The sequence below is a fragment of the Triturus cristatus genome, chromosome 10 (genome assembly GCF_964204655.1).
Source record: "Triturus cristatus chromosome 10, aTriCri1.1, whole genome shotgun sequence".
Classification (NCBI taxonomy): domain Eukaryota; kingdom Metazoa; phylum Chordata; class Amphibia; order Caudata; family Salamandridae; genus Triturus; species Triturus cristatus.
Window position 1 is genome coordinate 903273773 of NC_140593.1, and position 21973 is coordinate 903295745.

General features: G+C 43.2%; 1 protein-coding gene across 1 annotated transcript in view; it reads left to right on the plus strand.

Moving 5' to 3' along the window:
• LOC146796214 (cathelicidin-1-like) overlaps positions 1–21973 on the plus strand; it is a 178222-nt gene that overhangs the window by 14995 nt on the left and 141254 nt on the right. The gene's annotated exons all lie outside the window — the stretch shown is intronic.

Consider the following 21973-nt stretch of genomic DNA (forward strand, 5'->3'; position numbering starts at 1 on the left):
TGAAATTGTTGACGCTATCTCAGATCATCGATTAGGAGTGGTTTTGTCCTCAAGAATAGATGAGGAAATGTACCCCTAAAGATGAGATTCAAAACAGCATTTCAAATAGAAATTAATTGATAATCTTTAAGATTCGAAAAGGCTTGGTCTTAGTATGTTAGAAGCCATCAATGTTTTTAAAATATTAAAGTGCAAAAGAGAAGGGAATAATAGAGTTAGGGCCTCATTTAAATCTTGGCAGACAGGATACTCCGTCACAACGGTGATGACTAGCCCGTCCACCAAAATATAAATCCCATAGGATAAAATGGGACTTGTATTTCGGCAGACGGGATATCCATTACCATTGTGATGGAGTAACCCGTCTGCCAAGATCTAAAAAAGGCCCTTATTCTCAGAATCTGTCAAAATGATTAATAAGTCAGTCACAGGAAATTAGCATAAGTCTTAGAAATCATTTTCCATAAAGCCTAACAGTATTTAAATAGATGCAGCATGAGAAAAATCTGGAAACAAGTCTAAGTCCAGAATGTGTAGCAAATTAGTAAGAAATCGGCAGCATTCCTAGAGGCTCGAAGAAAGGGCACTACGGAGCCTCAAACCTATGGCTTTTTTAAAGACAAAATTCACGATGGAAACTAGCATAAGGGGAGCAACATAACATAACATTGAGGGGCAGATTTACAAGCTCCTTGCGCCACTTTTGCGTCACTTTTAACATGGGAAAATAAGCCCCTGAGTATTTTGTAAAGTACACGTTCACCCAGAAGGGCATCTTGGCGTTGAATAACAGATGTTCATTGTCACCCAAGTCAATGGGATCACATGTTATCAAATGTTCACAAATCAAAATACAGAATTAATACAACATCATATTTAATGCCACCATCCTGCCACTATTCCCCTAGATGAATATCAATAAACTCAACTCTCTCCTAAAGTAATTGGAACCAACAGTACAAATCTGTTTACATAAACAATAGCAGCCGTATAAATGAATAGGCCTCCAATAAGTGAGCAGAGCAATAGAGCAAAAGACTTCCTCTGGAATTCTTTGAGAGCAGCAAGTCATCATAAAGCATCAGTGCACATTGTGCTCCATTCAGTTTCAACAGGAAATGAAAATATAGAAGACTACATGGCTACTCCAAATCCGATATGGAGTTGAGGCCCAGTCGAGGCTGAGTTCAGCCTATGCCAAGAAAACATAGTTCTGTAAAATGCAGAGTTGTTGTTTCAAAAGCAAAATGTTCATGTTTCTAAGCAAATATGATTTTAAACAAATAAAACTTCAACAGCACCATTCTAGACACCAGTCAATACACAGAGATACAGTCACAAACTTGAACTTTCACTGTGTCAACACTCTGAAAATGTAACTGATTGAATGGATCAAGGACTGCATACATTTTCTGTTCCTTTTTAATTCCAAATGCAGGAATGTCAAGGGCAGTCACAGGGGTCGCAAAAGGAAAGCCATGGTTGCAACTGCAACCCCTGTTAACTCCTACATGATGCCTAGGCTGTTGTCCCACGGGGCTTGCTCAGTCCCATTGCAATCTGCATTCCCCACCACCTATGTGCTCCCCAGTACCTTCACTATGTGCTGCCTTCTCTGCTGTCTACTGAGGTTCAGGAAAGGTTTTCTGCTGCAGACCATGCAACATCTCTAAGACCCAGAACCCCCTACCTCCTTCTCTGCTACTTATCTCAGACACAATTCCACTACTTTGTGTCCTCCTCCTCCAGGACCACCACCTTAAGAACTAGCGTTCGATCAGTCACAGCTGGACTGGGGATTTTCATGTATGGAACAATGGTCCAGGTACAACTTTTGAGTTAATGCAACTTGCTGAGAATTTTGTCGGGTTACCACAATTAAAGTTGTTTAAAGAATAAAGATGATGTAAGACACTTGAGATTTGGCATCATCTTCTTTAAGTGCAGAGCATCCACTCTAAACTTCAATGTCTTGACTGTGACAACTAGCCATGTGTTTTTAGGCTAACAGTATTAAAAACCAAACATGGCAAGATTTCTATTGAAGGCAGAAGGCCCCTGATTTTTTTCACCAAAATATTGCAATATTTTAACTTTCTCCCTTTGATGTTTTACTAAATGTTGGAATGTGTTAAGCACATGGGCTATGCAATACTTATCTAGGTCAATGTAAATTTACAAGTCAAAACCACATCTGATGTTTTCGTCTGAAAAGCCAAGACTGTCTGAAAGGTATTTCACAACATGCCCCCATTTAATAGCTCAATCTCCTTTATGGGGCTATGGCCACAGCAGCTACACATACCTTAGAACGCTCCTCTCTTTCAGAGCACAAAATGTGTGACGGGAAGCTACTGTGGTTAGATTAAGGGAGCTGAAGGGTCAGTCAGCACCACGCCACACAGCTGGAAGAGGACAGATGATGAGACCTTTTGCTTCTGCTCCATCCTCAATCGTTTGCAACCCCAAAGCTAAATTTGTGTGTGCACTGGGACGACAGTAAACTCTTAGGGCCTGATTCACGAAGGGCCTCCGCACTCACGGCAGAAGCCCCACAATCATGGCGGTTCACTGACAGTTAGAAATGGGGTTTCTGGTTGGCTAGGGTATACACCTAATCCAGGCAAAACCCACCACTATAGTCAGGGTAAGGGAATTCAACACCTAAGATAACCCCTGCTCACCCACTTGGTAGCTTGGCAGAACAGTCAGGCTTATCCCAGAGGCAATGTGTAAAGCTTTTGCGCAACACACACATACACAGGTGACACACTAGGCACACCACAAAAGAGAACACACACCAGGTTATATCAAAAATATATCCTTTGTATTATTCATAAAACAATGGGACCATTAATCATCTCATAGCACATAAGACACCTTGGTAATGACTTTAGGCAATTGAAATCATTGGCCATGCATGAAGTTTACTGTGGTATTGACTTTAGACAATTCAAATGTAGTACGCTTCACTTGTGAAAGAATTTGTAGGTGCTTTGCCCCAGGATATATCGTAAATTGGCCAAACAGCCTACTGGTTACCTGGACGAGCAGGGATTCGGGGCTTGGGACACTTCCCGTGCCCCTTTGTGAACTTGGCTCTTCGTAAGGCCCTGCTCATTTGGTGCTCGGGCTGCAGGCTCAATCTGCTGCCTCCGTAGGAGTGGTGGCTCGTGCCCCCTTCAGACCAACTCTCTCAGCTGCCCGCACCTTCGTCAGCACTGCGAAGGTTGGGCAGTCTCAAACAAGGAAACAAGGTATGGCCAGTGGGGCCCCAATCTTCGGGCAGGGGATCTTTCACACACTGTCGGCACACAGAAGGGAAGTGGGACAGCTCCTTTCGGCTGGGGTGCTTGCCCGCTACCTCAGAGCTTGAAGCGGCGTCCTGCTGGGCGGGGCTGTGTCAGCTGCAGCTCTCTCTCTCTCTCTGTGGTTCTTGTTGCTAGTTGAAGCCTGGTATCCGGCTGGGCTGTGAGGGCTCCCTGACAGCGTGAAGGAAATAAATGGCAAATTCAGCCTGGGACTCGGGCTACCGGCAGTGACCTTGCGGTACTGTCAGCCCCCAATGAGAGGATCAGGAAGAGTTCTCTGGTGAATGGCGAGGTATGAGCTGCAGCATGGTGGGGGCACGGCACTCACCAAACTTGTAAGCGGCAGTCAGACCTCCAGTGGGCAGTCCGGAACCAAAGTGAGCTCACTATCCTTTAAAGCAGAAATGCACCGAGAGCCCTAGCAGAACCAAACACTCGGGGTTCTGCGGAGGGGTCGCACATAAGAGGTCAGGGGCCCCAGATACTCAGAGTCCTGTACCAAGGCAGCTCACAGAGAAAAGAGAGTACCTCAATCAGTTGACTACCTTTATATGCACCATCCCCAATAACATTTCGGTGATTATTGGGGGTGACTTCAACTGCCAGTTTGAGCCCTTGGACGGCCTGAATAGAGGAAATCCCTGTGAAGAGGACCTACACTGGGCTATCCCCGAATCCAATATCCCGCCAATTAGGGCTTGTACTCCACTTGTGCTCCAGATTAATTCTCTCACCCTGAAACACTCTTTAAGGGCTTGCAATGGCCGGACTAAATCAGACTCACCGGGGAACCACACTTTTCATAGAATAGGCAAACATCCATCCTTGACTACATTTGAGTAGATACAAGGTTTTGGCATAGGGTGGTTGATTTTAAGATTATGCCCAGCCATGATAGCGACCATCATGTTTTGATCTTAGAGGCGGCAATGTCAACTGCTGAGATCGCACCTGACCCAAAATCTTCATCCGATGATAGACTAACACTCACTAATTGTAGGAGGAGAGTCCGATGGATGGATATATATCAATCCCAAGAAAAGCTGTCCTCCCTTTATGAATCCATCATTCAATTTTTAATGACCACAGAACACTCTATTTCTATCAATGGTTTATCCATTTGCCTCACGCACGTTTCTAAGAATCACAAAGTATTGACAAGCACTCTGGTTAACTCCTTCTTCCCTATCAATAGAACAAGCAAGCACAAAAAGTTCAGACATTCATGGTTTAGTGATAGCTGCTGAATGGCCGAGCTAGCTCATATTGCTGCAATTAAAGTTAAGGATAGACACCTCATTCAAGAAAAAAGAGTGTTCTATAAAAGCATCAGCATTGCTGATGCTAAAACAAGGTGGGAGTGCGATAAGTGGGACACCCTGAGAAGGGCCCTAGCCAACCATAACATGAAGGTCTTTTGGAATATAGTAAATACGGCTGCTCTGAAGGAAAACAGGCTATATAGCCTAATATTGGAGCGGATGTCTGGAAGACACACTTTGAAACCCTCTATTCAAGGATGGAGGACGAGGGTGGCATCACAGCTAATGAGTTCCCCACACAGGTAAACTGCACTGAGGCCCCCGAGATAACCCTCAAGAAGATCACTAATGCCTTAAGCAAAGTAGTTCCATCTAAAGCTCCGGGGTTAGATAAGATCCCAGGGGACCTCTTTCGAAGTGAACCTACTAGACTGGTCCCCCGATTTGTGGACCCTGTACAACGCTATTTTATAGGGAATGGTGATTCCTGCTACATGGCCTGGCACAGAAATCCTCCCAGTTTACAAAAAGGGCTCACCACTCCTCCCCACAACCTATAGACCTATAAGTCTCATTGATGTCAGCCAAAACATATTTGCTTGTGTATTGTTGGGACAACTCCAGAGCTGGATGGAGGTGCACAATATCCTTAGCCTATTTCATGATGGCTTTGGAGAAAAGATGTCCACAACAGACCATGGGCCAGATGTATGATGGAAAATTGCATGCGCAAACGGGTTTGAGAACCGTTTGCGCATGCAAAAATCCTGTGGGCCATGTACTAACATTATTTTGCGACTCACATATAATTTGCGACTCGCAAAATTGTGTTTTGCGACTCGCTATTAGAGAGGGGCGTTCCTTTCCTAATAGCGACCCAACAAGCAATGTAAGAATGTTTTGCGACCGCAATTGCAGTTTACCACCCTCTTCAAGAGGGTGATAAAGCACTCGCAAACAGGAAGGGTTCACCAGGGGACCCCTTCCCCTTTGGGAATACATGTGTAAACATTTATTAAGAGCAGGCAGTGGTCCCTGGGACGTTTCATTTTTCTTTTTTTAAATGCATCCCGTTTTCCTTTAAGGAAAACGGACTGCATTTTTAAAAATTGCATTATTTAAAAGCAGTCCCAGACATGGAGGTCTGCTGAGCCCAGCAGGCCACCATCCCTGGGAGGGACAGCCATTCCCAATGGGATCGCAAATTGTGAGTGCCTAATGAATATTCATGAGGCATGCAATTTGCGACTCCATTGGGAATCGCAAACAGTTCTCTGACACTGTTGTACATGACATTTAGCAACTCGCAAATTGCAACTCGCAATTGAGTGCAATTTGCGAGTCGCTAAATGACCCGGTCGTACATCTGGCCCCAAATCTTTAGGCTCCAACTCCTACATTGGAAGACTGTGTTTATACAGGGTGGCAGCCTCTATTTAATTTTTGTGGACCTAAAATCCTCGTTTGATCTGTTGCTGAGAGACAATCTGTGGGCAGCATTAAAGGATTTGGGGGCCCCAGCTTAACTTTGCCAACCGGCTGAAACTGCTACATGAAGGCAATTATGCTCAAATTAGGTTTGGCAAACATGGAGAACTTACTGCCCCCATACCTATAGACAGAGGTGTTTGACATGGCTGTGTTCTTGCCCCCACCCTTTTCTATCTTTTTTTAAACGGACTTGTAGAAGCATTGACCGTGGTGAAGGACATAGATGCACCCAAGCTGGCGAAACGTAAAGTACCGACTATCATGTTTGCCAACGATACTCTTTTGCTCTCAAAAACACCTATGCGCATACAGAGGGTCCTTGACAACTTCAATGCCTTTTGCAAATGTAGGGGGTTAGAGATTACTCTAACAGAAAAAATGGATTGGGGTGCCCAAATCAAAATGGCTAGTTTAAAGCTGGCCCAGACCACGGGGGCCTGACAAAGGTATTCAGGAACTCCACTCATAAACCTGCTGGCCCGATGGTTGAAATATACAAAGTGCAAGCTATGGGTGCTGCCTTGTATGGGGCTGAAATTTGGGGCCATTGCCCATCTGGTAATATAACAAAGGTCGAGAAAACGTTTGCCAGGCAGTTATTTTGTCTTCCCACTAGCTTCCCTCTTACACCGCTTCGCCTGGATCTTGAGGGAAGGCCAATTGCAGACAAAATTGCTCTCAGACCCCATACATTCTGGTCTCGCTTGTGGGCTACCCCACAACTGGCTGAATACAGGGCAGAGTTGAGGGAGGTCCTGAGCCTCCAGGGTGTGGAAAAATTACCATGGTTAGCCTTTGCCAAGGATACACTCTTGGCCATGGGAAGGGTTAACCTATGGTATAATGCTGAGGTAACCTGCCCTACAATATCCAGGAATAATTTGGTATTGAGCTATAGGGAGAGCAGACTTACCCACCTGCAGGGGAGCCCCAGAATTGTCTCTCTCACTGCAGCTTTCTTGGGAATTAAAGGTCAGTACTGGATGACATTCTGACCGCGCTGGGCAGGAAGCTATACCTGCAATTTAGGTATGGGGTACTCCCGTTGCGTGCCTTTACAAACAAATGGGCAGGTTCACCCCCTTTGGGCTGTCCAGCCTGTAACAATATAATGGAGTCAGAATATCATGGATTTTTTTTCTGTCCAGATTATAGGAAGGCCAGGCATCGATGGTTGATTCAGCTATGCAGAAATCTGGGCACCAAGCACTGCATAGAGGCTTTTAGGGTACTGAAATATAACACCCATCTGCCTATTGTATTTTCAGTGTCATGTTTTTTATTCTCCATGTGGTGTGTACGTAGAGCGTTCCTGAAGGCCACCCCATAGACACTAGCTGACAACCTCATAATATTTTTAACTAGATCTGGTATATTTTAATCTGTTTTTAACATTTATGATTTTTAGTGTGTTTTTATTGATTGTAATATGATGCATACTTGTATTTAGAAATGTTACATATTCGTGCATATCTTTGAACATGTCATAGGTGTGATGGGCCTTGCGCTGGCAGCCCAAACCTAGGCTATGGGGTTTGGGCAGGTGCCTATATAGATTGTTTTTATGAAATGTTAATGTAATGCACATGCACTTTCTTGAGCAACTCTAACCCAGGGCCATGGGGTCTGGGCACGTGCCCATATGGACTGTTTTTATGAAATGCTATTGTATTTGCGCATGCCGTTTTATGGTCAAAATGACCGAAATAAAGTTTATTTGATGATGGTTATTTATATTTTAAAAAGCACAACACAATTAACACATAAAATAAAATTAACTATTTGTATATTTATTATTACTTAAATAACTTTCTGCCCTATATTTCTACAAAGTACACAACACATATCTAAAATTAAAACTTTAAATGATATTATTTAACCATGCTACATAATTGAATATTTAATTAATTATTAGTAAGACTTAACTATTACTAAAATAATTATATTTAATTATCTTGACCTTTTATGCATACAAAACAAACAACCCAAACCTAATATATAAAAAAACATAATATTTGCATAATTGTCATAATTAATTGTCAATTAAACAATTATAATTAAGAATTAACTATAAGAAATGAATTATATTTAATTACCTTAACTTTCCTTAATCCTACAAATGCCACAACTCACACCTAATATATAACTTAAAAAATATCTTAATAACATATTTTACATATTTATTAATCATTTCAATAATTATTAATAATTTATTGTAATTAATTTACTTCCCATCCAATACTCCTACAAAACACAAGACACACACCTGAAATGCAATTAAAAAATAACAATTATACAATGAATATAAGTAATTATTAATTAAATAATTATTATTAATTAATACCTATTTAATAATTAATCATAATTCATTTACTTCTCACCCTATACCACTACAAAACACATACCTCAAAGTTAATTCAAAAATAAAATTAATTATACAACTAACAAAAAACTATAAATGAATTGATAAAAAATTAATTATTAATTAATTATAATCAATTTATTTCCCACCTTATACCCCTTTCAACCCGACAACCGCTACAGTATTACCAAAAAAATACATTTCAAAACTACTAACAATTTTAAAACTATAATAAAAAACATCAACTATTAAACAAACATTTTATAACATATAAAATCAAAATACATACTAAAATAAATAAAAATAATTTTAAAATGATATTCTTAACAACCATATTTTTGTGAACTATATTAATGATTTGGATATTTTTAAAATTTAAATTACTTACCTTAATCAGTATTCTTGCACACAATGGGCCCGATTTCGATCCCGTTAGTAAAGGCCTCCGAACAGCCCGTTTCAGGAGAGCTTTCCAGGCGAATTGCATTCCGGGAGTCCGTGCGACCGTTTCCAATGCATCCGTATAATGACGGACTCGATTTGCTCGTACTTCCATTGAACTCTATGGAGCCTATGTATCGAACGCGTACACAGGCTCCCATTGCAAAAAGGGGTGGGTGGGGAAAAGTGTGCACCCTGTGGTGGGTAAGGGGAACCCATGGGTACCCCCACAGGCCCGATTTGGAGGGCCCGGGTGAAGGGAGGCCGGCTAAGGGCCCCCAAAGACCAATTCTGGAATCCTTTTCGATCCAGGCTAACCAATCGGAAAGGCTGTCCGAATCGTTCATCATACTTGCTTGCTTGGAAAACCTAGTCCATAGAGCTGTACAAATCAGCTCTGGAGGGCTCCATCTCTCCAAATGCCTTGCGGAACCGATTCTGTCAGCGCTAAGGCTTTCCAGGCATCGTTCTTGGTCGTTCGGAACTGTGAACGATTTGGTCAGAAACAAGGGCTCTGGATCTGTTTAGGCAATTCCGAATATGATTCGGAGCCCTTCCAACCGAGATCGACCCCAATATTTCTGTGTGACGATATTTCAGACTCAATATTTCTGTCTGACGATATCTTTTATTCAACATTTTGTCTGAACACCAGTCATGGCAGGGGGGCCCACACTCGTGGCGGGACCTTCGGACTGCAAATACTCACTGCGAAGGTCCCACTATGAGTGCGGGGCGCACCCCACACTGCGGTGCTCCTGCCACAATTGCGGAGGCACGTTACAAATTAGGCCCTAAGTCGTCAAGCTTTGCAATGCCCAGGCCTTTAGACCGATGAGCCTTCGTGATTAATCCAAGACAGGTATTTGACTGAATTAGAAAGGTGTAAAAGAAAGCAGGCATAGGCCAACACATTTGCTCTCTGTTTCTGCTTGACCTGATGGCTACAGCTAAAACCAACTGTAGGAAAGTACCTCTTTTTGCATGGTTAGTCCCCACTTTTTGCCAGATGCCTGGTGTAATTTCGAACTGTAAGTGCACTTTGTCCCTTCTAACCAGGTCCCCAGTGCCAGATCTCTTTCCCAAAACAATGTATCATGATTGGCACATCTTCAGCTACCCCTGTAAGTCCCTAGTATTTGGTACCTAGGGCATGGGTACTGATTAGGGTCCTCTGGGGCTGCAGCACTGGTTGTGCCACCTCAGGGCCCCCTCACCAAGGCCATGCACTCTACCATTGGAGGCTGCGTGTCTTGGTGGAGAAAATCAGAAGAGTTGACATGGCACACAGCCCAGTATGCCATTTCTCCCCATGCACTGCATAGGATATAGGTAGGTCACCCCTACTTCAGGCTTTGAGCTCTAAGTCAAGGTGCACATTATCCTATGTGTGGGCATATCCGCATGAGCAGATATGCCCCTACAATGTTCAGTCCATTCTGTGGTGATGTAAGTGAACAGAGGAGCCATAAAGAGTACATTGCCTGGATACTTGTCAACATGCGTTTCCTAGCTCCATGATGGGTTCACTAATTTCTAAGATGATTAGTACCAAATATCTTGTCTTAATAAATCCTCACTGGTGCCTGTGTTGGATTTATTAATAAATTCATACAGGAGACCCTTTAAGAGGGTCCCCTGAAAGTAACCAAACACTAATGGGGTCTCCGGATGGTTTTCACCAGCCTCTTATGACCAGACATGTGTCTGACCTAATGGTGTGAGAGAGCCAGCACTATCAGAGGGCAGAAACAATACCTGCTTTGGGTGGGGGTGTTTCACATCTCCTCCAGGACTTGATGGTCTTTCTGGATGGGAAGCTTCAAAAGCAATGCCGCCTTTGAAATCCAACCCTGGAACTCCCAGATAGTGTGGTAGGCCAAACCCCTTTCCTGCGCCATGTTTGGCGGGAGAAAAGACGGGAAAATAAGTTAGATGAGGGCCAGGGTCCCCTTTCAGCCTGCACCACCCCTAGGGTAGGGCAGGTGAAGTGAACCCCACCCCTGAAATTCCACCATCTTGAGATGGTGAGGTATCTTCAATCAGGGCTAGGGTAGTGCCTTTTTATACCGGAAGTGGTCACAAGAGGGTGTAGACACCCTAAAGCTAGATAGCCCATTGGCTATTACCTGTTTACCCTTGTAACACCCCCACTTTCAAAATTTAGGTGGCTCCCAGATCCTGAAACTCAGATTCATTGGACCAAAGTAGACCAAGGAAAAAGAAGACCTGCTAAATGGGAACAGAAGCCCTGATGCAGAAAGAAAGGTGCCAAATCCGGCAAGCTGCAAGAAGGACTTGACAATTGCTGCTGCTGTTTCGTCCTGAAACCTGAAAGTGCTCCAAGAACCCCAGAGCACCTCCAGCCTTTGAGAAATCACAGAGAATCTCACTTGGCGTGAAGGTATCACTCCCCTGCACACCACAGGCACCAATCCCATGAAGTCCGGATTGTTGACTTGCTGCTCCCAAATGACCTCAATGCAGCACCAAAGCAATAAAAAGTACAACAGATCTGGCGGGTCAGATCTGCCTCTCCACCAGGTTTGGAGGCACCAACTCCCAAAGCACCAGAAGCAAGCGCCTGTTGTGGGACGTTCGAGACACCGGAGGCGACTTCCTGAGTGGCCCAACTGTCCTGGGAACGCTTCTCCAAGTTGCCTGCTCCTGACCGCAAGGACCTCAAAGACACAGTACGCCCGATGTCTGGCTAACCTGTTTGCTCTGCATCTGGCCCAACTGGCCCCAGCATCAACCAACCAGCTCTGCTCCCATGGTCCCCAGGCCCTTGCAATCTCCTCTGTCCAAAGAGACCCACCGAAATATCAGTAAGTCCACCTGTGCCGTGCATTTTCAAATGGTCCCTTTCGTCTTTGCCCATCAGATTCTAAGACCCTCAGCAGTTTGCTCCCACCATATTCAGGATGCTCTCTCCTGCTGGAACTTTGGTCCGTGTCCCCACATCGACCTACAACCAAAAGGTGAACTTCGTGAAAGCATTGTCTGATTTTATATGCAATTTTCTATTTATTCCTATTGTTTCCTATGCTGTGTAATTGCGCACAATTGTGATATTTTTCCAAACTCTTTAAAAATCGTAAACAATTTACTTATACTAGAACTGTGTCCTTGGTCTCTAAAAATACATAAAAATAGTCTTTATTTTTACAAATTGGTCTTGGATTTATACTTGAGTGTGTGTCTCATTTATTGCCTCTGTGTGTGACAACAAATGCTTAGCACTATCGTCTGATAAGCGTAACTGCTCGCCCACACTACCACAAAAAGAGCATTAAAATTATCAATGTTTACCCCTGCATACCTATTGGGGAATCACTGGAATCTCTAGACAGTGTACTTCATTTAAGAGCACTAGAGAGCCAACTTTCTACACCAACACAATAATGCGTACTGACATAGCCTCTTGGAACTACAGCCATGATTCAAAATGGTACAGTCCATTTAAATTGGGACATCTGGTCACTCTATCAGTAAATCATATAAGTGTTGTGTAAATTTGAACTTTTAAGGCAGGACAACAAATAATTCAACCGGTTCCAACAAAGCAACATACATGATTTATACTGTGGCAGACACAAACCTGAAGTAATGCAAAATGTCATCATTCACCCTTCGGGTGTAATGTGTTGTTAAATGCAAGTTAGTTCCTTTTGGTAGCATATAGAATAAGTCTACCATTCATGTGATCTCTTAGCGCTTCTTGAATCTGTTAGCTATTCCATATGGTTCTGGAATTTCTCATTCATTGGAGTTAAAGTGGTTTAATTTACTTGGATGTGTTTATTTTATGCTGCTTATTGGTGTGAGAAACACTAAACCACCTTGGGGAGAATTGGACTCACTTCGCGAACCAGAATTTGTTTTTAAATATTTAATGAGTGTCCTTTCACATATGCCTGAAAACCTGTGTATTTATCCAATTTCTTAGTTCAACAAATAGGCCACTAAATGCACAGTTTCAGACATATAAAAACACCTTTACAGGGAGTGTGGTGTCGGCGCTAACCAAGATGGTGGTGCCACGCTGAGTTCTGATGGACACAGGAGCCTACAGCATTTCTGAGACTGCTCCGGTGCTTGTCGGCGGAGAAGACAACCTCCAATAACTTCCTTCTTGTGTGTAGCCAACCCTGGGGGATTCTACCTTAGAGTGAGAGGTCTCACCCACCATTTAGTAAGGCAGCAGGCATACTTCCTCATCGAACATTGAAATTGGAGCTGTTGTGCTCGGTTGTTAATTTTATATGTGCAACCGCTGCATTTGGAACCACTGACAGCCTGGCCCCTGCTGCTGTGAGATTTATTAATGACATTTCTGTCCCCTCAATGAATGGCAAGCACCTTGGAAGTTTCTACCTGTACATTACCATGCTGACTCTATACAGCACTTCTCATGGATTTTCTTAACAGGTTTCAGGCTTATATTATATTATTTAGTACCAAACATTTTATGTGAGCTCCTCCCAAATGCTCTCATGTTTTATGCATAATTTTCTGAGCCTCTTTATCATGTTTTCTCAGTTCTTTGGCTCATTGATTTGTTTCTCTTGAAGATTTGGCCTTTTCAAAGAAGAATATTTTACATCATTTTCAATACTGGTACTCTCATGACTAATTCAGCTATAGTGCTCGTATCTCAGGTTTTCAATTCATAACGAACAACTCAACTGTTTTACTACTAAAATGTAAGTCTCAGATGTGTGTAGAGACTCAGCAGTTTCCACAAATGTATCCCCTTTTCTCTCTGGCCCCTTTATTGCATATAAGGTAAAAAAGGAAACTTTAAGCTTTCTGGTACTTCTCAGACTCGGATTCCAATTACAACGATATGGATGACGTTCCTTCTTAGAAGCCAGAGTCTCATTCAGGTACCATCCCCAGAACTTTCTCACTAAGGGCATTATTACAATGTTGGGTGGACCTCCATCCGCCCAATACCGTATCGGTATGGGTACTGCCTGACCAATGGTCAGCAGTTCCCTATACCTTATTACAATATGACAGCACATGGTGAGGTCGCATACTCCCATTTCCCTACAGGAACTTGTGCTGCGCCCATAAACCGTCCGTAGCACAAGCTCCCATAGAGAAATGGGAGCCTATGTAAATCCCTGCACCATGCGGCAGGCACCTTACAGTGCAGGGATTTACAGGGGGGCACCTTAGGTGCCCCCTTGGCCCCCAACCGTAGGCCGCACGAAGAAGGAAGAAGGGGCCCTGCTAGGGGCACCCAAAGTCGCTTTCTGACAGGCTTTCTATGCCAGAAAGCCCAGCATGGGAAGCCTGTTGGAAACCAACATCGGAATCCCGATGGCAGAAACGCGTCCTATAGGGATTACGTGCCGGTTCTGACAGGCGATGGGTTCCTTGAGCCCGTGGGAATCCAGCTGGAATGACTGGCCAGCTTCATTTTCGACCACCGGAATTGTAATGCGGCGATCTTTCCCACTCACATCATAATGAAGCACTTTAGTAAATTGCCACTGGCATCAAACAAAAGACCTTAAAAACATCCTCCATCTCCAGTGAAATCTACACAGCTTCGATGGATGTGATTCTTGAAGAAATACGTGTGTTAAAAGCCTTCATGGAAGAGACTATCAACATTTTGCAACATTTAGATGGCAAATGGTCTTCTCTAAAGTCACGAGTTTTAATGGTAGACCAAAAAACAGAAAGTCTTCAACAAGCAACTTCAAGTATTTCTCATCTGGAGTCTGAAATCTCTCTTCTCATAAAAACACACCAAAGCTCTTGAACACCGAAATCGCAGGAAGAAACTGCGCGTATATGGACTCCCTGAAATCAATGAGGGCTCTGATCTGACTGTCTGCTTGCGGTCTGTTCTGCCAAAACTTCTTGACATATCAATTATTACCCCTCTGAACATGCAAAGGGCACATAGGTTTTGTCCCAGAGTTTCTATAAAACCATGAGGAGTTATTTTATTCTTCCTGTAATACGCAGATGTATTGCAAGTGATGTCATCTGTCAAAGCCAAAAAACTAATTTTCTGGGCTGGTTTTTTCTCAAGATGTGGCCAAGGGTACTACAGATTGCTGGAAACAATTCTTGGAAATGTATCCTCAATTGAGAGCTATGAACGTTACATTTAGTCTAATCCATCCTGGCCTATTTAAAATGACTTACAAGGAAAAAACAACCACTTATGAGGAGCATGCTGCACTTAAGAGATTTCTCCAACAAGGAGCAGAAGATATGGACACTTCAAGAAATACTTGAATGTCATCTTATCTCTCTTGCCTGTTTTTTCTTTTAATAATAATTAAGTAATAGTTTCTTTTATGAATAATTGTTATGATTTTTCTCTCCAGCTGGATCAAACTTTAATTCTGTGATGTCTTTTTACTGGTGATGCAGGTATATGTCTTCCCCGTTCGTTCCAGTAAGGTCTAAATTTTATGTGATATCTTCATTCATGTCAAGGTTGCCCTGCTGTCCTGTGGAGTTCAGGTGTTGATGCTGTGACCTTCCTGTGTTGCAAATCTCCCTCTTGTTTTTGTGTTTTGTAGGTACATTCTTTAGTCGTCATTTGTATGACTTGTACTGTCTTTTTGTTTTCTTTTTCACCATTTCTTTACTAATGTTTCCTCTATGGTTCATTCTGTCTTTTCTTCTTTCCTGTCTCCCGTCCTATTTCCCTTCTCTCCCTTCCTTTACTCATAACACAAAACTCTTCTTCTCCTAGTACTTGATTTATTTCTTTATTACTCTTGCTACTAGACATATTGATTGTGCATGCTATTTTTCAGTAATCCATTCAGGGTTATCACATAGAATATTAAAGGGTTAGGTAAGCAAATTAAGGGGAAGAGGTTGTTAACCAGAATCTGATTCTGAAAGTCCTTGGATCATTCCTAAGCTTCTTGTTGATAACATACCTTTAACTATTTTTAATGTATATGATGGTCCCGTTTCCGTTGATAATACTTTTTGGACCACCATTTCTGATAAACTGCTTTGGTCTGATGATGAATATATTATTTTTGGTGGTGACTGCAATCAAATTCATGATTCTATCCTAGATGGATATAAAACAGTCAAATGTGTCCACTCTAAAATGCATTCACAATTCAAATCCACCATCCAGCATAAGTCTTTAGCTGATATTTGGAGATTATGTAATCCAGATCTCCGGGAATATAGCTTTTATACGCCCCCGTATTATCCACAATCTGACTAACCACAATTTTTCTCAGTAAATAATTGGCCCAACATGGTCTTCAGTCTGATATTAGGTCAATTTTAAGATCATACCATGCACCAGTATCCACGGACCTTGACCTCATACCCTTTTCACCACATGCAGGTAGATGGAGCTTTAACAATTCACTACTTTTATATACTAAATTCACATCCCAATTTGAAACCTTTGCTTCTGAATATTTTGTTATTAACACTACTCCTTATTCTTCATTTGCAATGATTTGAGATACCACAGTGACAAGAGGATTTATAATAAATGTTATCTCGCAAAAGAAAAGATCTATGGAAGCACAATCCAACCAATTGCTTGCTAAAATTAAAGCATTGGAATATACCTATGATCACTCTAAAAATTAAATCTCCCTCCAACATCCTATTGACGCCAAACTCACCTTTAATAGATTAACTATGAATGCCACCTCTTCCTACTTATTGAAGAGCAGTGCACATTACTATGGGAGCCAAAATAGAATGGGAAATTGCTTGCAAACTATTTAAAAATCATAAGAGTTAGAACCAGAACAGAATACTTACGAAACAGTACAGGAACTACTCTCTTTAAGGATAAGTATATCTTAAATGAATTTGTCAACTTTTACACAAATTTAAATTCCCCTGAAACACAATCATTGTAATCAGATTTCATCAAATTCTTTCAAACCATTGTTCCCCCTCCCTCACATCATATTGAAAACTCCAGTGCCTAATGGTTTTACTATTGAATTTTATAACCACTTCGCAAAGCTTTGCCTTCCCAACCTTTTACTTTTATTTAACTTATTCATCACTAGGGGTGCCTCTTTGGGCTCCTTCCAAGATGCCATGATTTGCTTAATTCCAAAGGTTAATAAAGATCTCTCACAGTGCAAGAATTCCCGTCCCATTTCTTTAGTTAGTACTGATAAAACATATTTGCAAAACTTTTTGGCATTGCGCTTTGACCCGATTATACCTGATCTTATATGCCCGGACAGACCGGTTTCGTTAAGGGTCGATTGTCCTCTGACAATGCTCATTCTTTTTTTAATGCCCTAAGCAAGGGCTCCACATGAGATCATCCCAATGACGCTATTGCTTTAGACGCAGAAAAGGTTTTCACCAGGATTGGTTAGGATCTTATGTTTCAAGCATTAAAATAGATTGGCTTCCCACCCAAATTGATTGCTTTACTTTCCTTGCTATACACAGGTCCTAAAGCTGCAAGGTTTGTTAATGGTATGCTCTCAGACTATTTTCCTTTGTTCGGAGGGGTACGCCAAGGTTGTCCATTATCACCTATCTTGTTTATTATTGCACTTGAACCCTTTTTAACCAAAATTAAACAAGATGCACATATTTCAGGTTTTCCAACTGGGTCTCACCAAATTAAAATGTCAGTTTATGCTGATGATATCCTTCCATATTGTTCTATCCCCACAGCTTCCCTTCCTCCTTTTGCTCAGCAAATTACTACTTGTAGGAAGGTAGAATCCTTCTGCATGGTTACACACAGTTTTTGCCTGGGGCTATGCTGCTTTTTGACTAGTCTGACTGGGATCCTGCTAATACTGGGGTACCCCTGTCAGTCCCTAGTATATGGTACCCACGTACCCAGGGCATAGGTACCCCAAAGGCCTCCCATGGGCTGCAGCATGTATTATGCCACCCATGAGAGACCATTCAAAATGGAACTACAGGCCTGCCATTGCAGCCTGTGTAAGTTCGTGCATGTGCCACTTACTAAAGATATAGGTTTACTATATCTAAGGGTCACTGCACTTAAAACATATAAGTCACCCCTATAGCAGGCTTTTACAATCCTGAGGGCAGGGTGCTTGGTTCTAAGTGAGAGGGTGCCCCTGCATGAGCAGGGCATCGCTGCAGCCTACGGAGTCCATTCTGTTGGGTTGTCAGTGAAGCAACTGTATACTATATAGAAGGGCACCGCGTAATCGCGCGATGACCATCTCGAAAGCGGCTGCAACGATTCCTATCATGTTTGGTATCAGCACTGGAAGAGCCCTCCGTTAGGCTCTCAATGCTCCCGGTACAAGCCTTCTAGCCCCAGACAGCACAAAATGGTTGCTGCCGACCAGAGACACATTTCTGCCCTCCTGCTGCTGAGCCAAGCTCGAGCAGGGGAGGGCAGAACAAAAGGCATCCAGTCACAGGGATGTGTGACCACCTCCCAGACAGGATTTAGTGTATTAGGGCTGGGTGGGTGAGCTTGCCAGCACCAGAAAGTCTGCATGAGGGGCACATCTGGTATCCCTGTGCATATTCTAGTTCAAACCAGTCATGGGAGCTGTTGACTTCCACTCAGGTGCAAAACTGGACTAAGGACATGGGGGTAACCTCCCCCCTGTCCAGACCCTCCCCTGGGAGGGTCCCCTAAATCTTCCTAACCCTTTCCTTAGGGTACTTAAGGGCTTATCTGGGTGTAGGTCCCTAGATTCGTCGTGGGATAAGATTCAGAACTGAAACCACTGCACTTCTACTGTCTGGGCACTCTGGACTTCGTTTGGGCCTGACTTTGTCTCCCTTCCAGTCAGCTGCATCATCTGTGCCTGTGCATCATACAGGAACCTTCCAAGGCCTGTGAAGCATCAAGGACGACCAAAGTAATCTCCCTTGGAGTGAAAGAGTCACGCCCCTGCATTCGCTGGCACAGCAATGAAGACGACCGGTCTGCAGATCCCGAGCTCCTCCAGACTCCGTGGGCTTTGCAATACAGGTGGTGGTTTTCCTCAGCTCTCGAGGCCTGCTCTATCGACTTACCATGTTTGAGGCCAGTAGTCCTTGAGTGGGTTGCAATAACCGAACCCCTGGGTACCTCGTCTCCTTTGCATTTGCAGAGGCTTGTTGATCTCTTTGCAGGAAGATCTTCAGGCTCCAAGTAGCCCCAAACTCGAGCACCTCCAGTGACCAGAATCTTTGGCCACACCACATCGTGTGCATCATGGCCTGCATCTTTTAGTGACCTGCTTGAGGTCCTCTCGATACTCCTGTGCCATTGGCCTGTGAGTCCATTGGAGGGTCACCTTTGTTTTCCTTGGGCTCCTTTGATTGCTCGGGGCCTGCCCTGACTCCCCTGCTTGTGGTGAGTCTCCTAGACCTTGCTGGTCCCAACCGTGCACCTTCTTGCCTTCATGCATGGGTTTCATTTGCCAAGGCTTGTTGGTGCTCCCACTGGACACCAATCCTTCAGCACTCGACATCCTTTGTGGGACAGCTCGTATCCGGTTCCTGGTCATCCTCTGCATTGCCTGGTCTTCGCAGCTGCACAGTCAAGGTCACCATCATCTTTCCTGAAGCACTCAACATCGGAGGATATTCATCTTCCAGGGCTCCTTGTCACTCCTGAGTGACATAGACTCTGTCCCCTCTGCTTTCAGGTACTCCTCTACAAGAATCCATGTTTAGATTCATCCGGACACTTTCTCCTCTTCCAGCAGCATCACTTTCCGTAAGTCCTCCATTGGCTTTGACGGCAGTTTCCAACGCCATTTTGCACCTATGCACCTGGCTTCCCTGGGATAGGTAACGTGCCAGTAAGAGACCTTTCTCCATCTAATTGCATTCCCAAGGAAGATGTGGCGCTCCCTCACGTTACTTAATCACTATACTTTACCTGGATACTTATTTCCCATCAATGTCAAAGTTCATTAGCTTCCACTGATGCCAGATCACCTGCTGATCCAAATCTATTCATAAAGAAGGCAACAATATTGTGCTTCTATAGCTTGACTTACTTACGAAGACACTAGTCTAATAACACACACATCTGCTAATATGGCACAACTAGCACTCTAACACATACATGAAAGGGATTAGCACTGTGGCTAATACGACAGCTGCATTTCAAGCCTAACCCAGAGACATGTTTAGCTGTCTTGACATCCTTATGTAATCAATAACGCACATAATTATGTATCAAATATTTTGTTAGCATTTAAAGTCACAAGTGTACTCATCCATCCGTGGATAACGAGTAATTAATAAAAGTCATCCACTGTAAGTGTTAATAAGGCCACATGCATTACAACAGGCAAAGCTTAAGGATCATATATCCCTGCGACAACTATGCTGTAGCTGAACCTTCCCAGAGAAAAGGGGGGAGTGGTGTTCTCCCAAGCCTGGTGTAATACCTCTGTATGAATGCCTTTGCTTGACTCTCTGTGAGTTGGTGTACACTCCCTCATAATCTCAAAGTGAACAGTCAACAAATATAAGACCCTTCCAACAACAAAACTAATGCAGCTTTCACAGCCCTGCATCCCACCCAGCATGAGTTCCTTCCAAGAGTCATACTCATGTGAAAGCAAAATCAAACACTCCTACTGATCCTAGCACCACCCAGTTAGGTCTGATCATAAATGCAGTGATAGGCCCTCTCCCACCATTTATTGGCAGCAGTAGTAGAGGTTAATCAGCTATTGCTGTCATTGAGGCAATGACTGATGGCCTTTTCCATCCCCTGATCCGCATGATCCCCAGCCCCTTGTAGCCAATTATTGATGTCATGTCTCTAGTTAGCTATGTCATCCACATAGGGCGCTTTCAATGACCTGATCAAGGTACAGCTCTCTGCTTTTATTCTTGTGACTTTTCAGATCTCCTGGGAGACATCTGAATTGGGTCTCTCAATCGATCTTCTTTTTCTCCGGTGAGGGATAGCAGCTCCTTTTGTTCCGTCAGAGAGTATACCTAATGCTCTTGATTTTGACACAAAAGGATCAATCAGAATTGGCTACCCCATCTACACGTTATGCCTTCTGTTCTGAAGAAATCAATTACTTGGCAAAAGTACATTCTTTTTTGTAGTGTCAGCACTTAAAGATATTGGCATATCTGTGTCTTATGTCCTTTAAAGCTAGGGCCAAATCTATCAAAGAGTTGCGTCGCGCTTGTGCAATGCAATGGGATGCTAGAGCAACGCACCTCTTAAGTTAGATTTCTCAAGCCATGCAAGTCCAGCTATGCTTTGTCCTGAGTGGCTTGATAACGTTGGAGTAACGCAGCGCAGTGCAAATCACTGCATTGCATTACTCAGCACCGGCGAGGTGTTCTATGGGTGGAGCATGGGTGTCTCCATGCATCCACCAATGGATTTTGGCACATTACCAGATTTACCAATACTGGTAGACCTGCGAATGCATCAAAATGCTACACATCCCCAGGTGAGAAGTAATTAGGAGAGATATCTTTATTTCTCCTGGTGTTTTCCTCTTTCTCCATGTGCTGCATTCTGCAGCATGCACAGAAAGAGTAAAATGAGTCAGGGGATTGCTTTTGTGCAGAAACGTGTCGCTTCCCGCTCATAAACAATCCTGATTACAATACAGGTACCCTTTCGCCATAGTGCCTGCATTGGCACTAGGCAGTTCATTGGGCTCCAGCACAGGAAAAAGAAAGGAATGCGGCATATAATGTTAAATACGGCACATTCCTGCCCTTCACTATCATGCAGCGCAGCACAGCAAGGTCGCTTGCTGCACTTCCATGCTTGGATTTTTTAATAAATGTGACCAGTAGTAACCTACATTTTCTTTCACCCTTCTCATGATTTTCCTCTTGATTTGAAAATGGTGGACTCTTGTCAGAATATTGAGCAGTATGTTTTTCACAGCGGGGTGCTTACATTCTCTCCAACTCTGTGTGTTTAGAGTCAACGGAGTCCAGAACTGCTCTGAAAAGTCTCTGTATACAGTCCTCAATGCCTTCACTCTCAGCACCATGGGAAACGCCACTAATCCTAATGTTATTTGGCTTGGGCAGTTTTTCAAATCCTCATCTGCCCTTAGAGGTTGAGGTTTTGTTCATATAAATTGATAATCTCTTCTTGAAGGAATCCCTGCTCCTCAACTCTATTGTCACCT